This window comes from Octopus bimaculoides, chromosome 17, assembly GCF_001194135.2.
Source record: "Octopus bimaculoides isolate UCB-OBI-ISO-001 chromosome 17, ASM119413v2, whole genome shotgun sequence".
Classification (NCBI taxonomy): domain Eukaryota; kingdom Metazoa; phylum Mollusca; class Cephalopoda; order Octopoda; family Octopodidae; genus Octopus; species Octopus bimaculoides.
The window spans coordinates 20,068,642-20,070,132 of NC_068997.1; the positions used below are offsets into that span (position 1 = coordinate 20,068,642).

At 40.1% G+C, this 1,491-nt stretch overlaps 1 protein-coding gene across 1 annotated transcript in view; it reads left to right on the forward strand.

Annotated features, from left to right (window-relative positions):
• The first annotated feature begins 1,445 nt into the window (after positions 1-1,445).
• Positions 1,446-1,491, forward strand: part of LOC106883903 (synaptotagmin-14) — a 153,262-nt gene continuing 153,216 nt past the window's right edge. Inside the window, exon 1 of the mRNA XM_052974129.1 lies at positions 1,446-1,491. This exon is cut by the window's right edge and continues 885 nt beyond it. The gene's annotated coding sequence lies outside the window, so the exon portion shown is untranslated.

A 1,491-nucleotide genomic window follows, 5' to 3' on the forward strand; every position in this document is an offset into this window, starting at 1 on the left:
CGTTTTATAATTATTAACTATTCTGAAAAAGAGAGAAAGACAGAGAGAGAGAGAGAGAGAGAGAGAGGGAGAGAGAGAGGGCAGCGAGAGAAGAGAAAGTGGAAGGTGGTGGGGTTGAAGAGATAGGGAGAAAGAGGGTGACGTTAAAAACAGAAATGGGGTATCAGGGCAGTCGATGTCGATGGCAGATGAGAGCGGGTGTAATAGATAACGAAAGGTGTGTTCGTATAAGTAAATGGAGGGTTACTGTCTTCTCAATCTATTGTTTTGATTATTTATATACAACATTCTGCTTATAACTGACAACGGGACAACATCAAAGCGTAGCCTGATACAATTACAGGTATATTTCTTTTTTAAAAAAGCAACACTATTGAGGGCGATTATTATTATTATTATTATTATTTAGTTTTTATCTTTAAACTTTCACGTAGTAAAATAATGGCTTAATGATCAGATCCAATTCTTTCAATGTTTTCAGTACGTCAGCAATAGCACACTTAACATCGATTTCTGGAGAATTCTGGGTGAAGGTGGTGGTGGTGGTGACAGTGGGGGATGGTGGTGGTGGTGGTGGTGGTGATGACGACGAACGGAGGTGGCGGTGACGGTGACGACATCGATGATGACGATGATGGTTGTGGTGGCGATGGTGGTGGTTGTGGTGGCGATGGTGGTGGTGGTGGTGGCGGCAGTGGTGACAAAGACGATGACGATGATGCCAGTGCCGGTGATGGCGGTGCTGGTGACGATTATTATGATGATGGAAGATGCTCTGCCTTTACAATTACCAAATCGATCTAATTATTTTAACGTAGAGGTTTCTTTCTTCTCTCTCGCTCCTTCTTCTCCTCTTCTCTCTCCTTCTCACTTTGTCCCCCCTTTCTTTCTCTCCATCTTTCTATCTCTGTGTCTCTTTCTCTCTTTCTCTCTCTTTTATAGATTTCGATATCTGATGAAAATTCATGATTAAAAATTTACTCAAATTTTCTAAAGCGTAGCTCGTTTTCTTTGATGATATAATTTTCACATTATTAATTATTATCATTATTATTATTATTATTATTATTATTATCATTGTAATGTTCCCTCATCTGATGCCCCTGTGGAAAATAAAAGAAATCATCATCATCATCATCACCACCTTCATCATCGTTATTTGATTTTTTTCTCCGATTTTCTCCCTCCCTCTCTTTTCTCTATTTGTTTTGGTTCCCGTTTAACTTTCACTTTCACTTTCTCTCTACTTCCCTCCTGTCTTTTCCTCTTTCTCTCTCTCTCTCCCGTTTCCTCTTTTCTGTTCGTCTTCCTTCACCTCCTCTATTTCTCTAAATGCACGTTCCCATCCAGACGACGGTTTTATCGCCATAGTAGAAATAACATCCATTCATAGATGTCCCACTTCCTCCTCCTCCTCTTCCTCTTACATCCTTCCACTTCATACCTTTCCCCTGTTACTATTAACACTACCTTTCCTATCTCTCTTTTCCC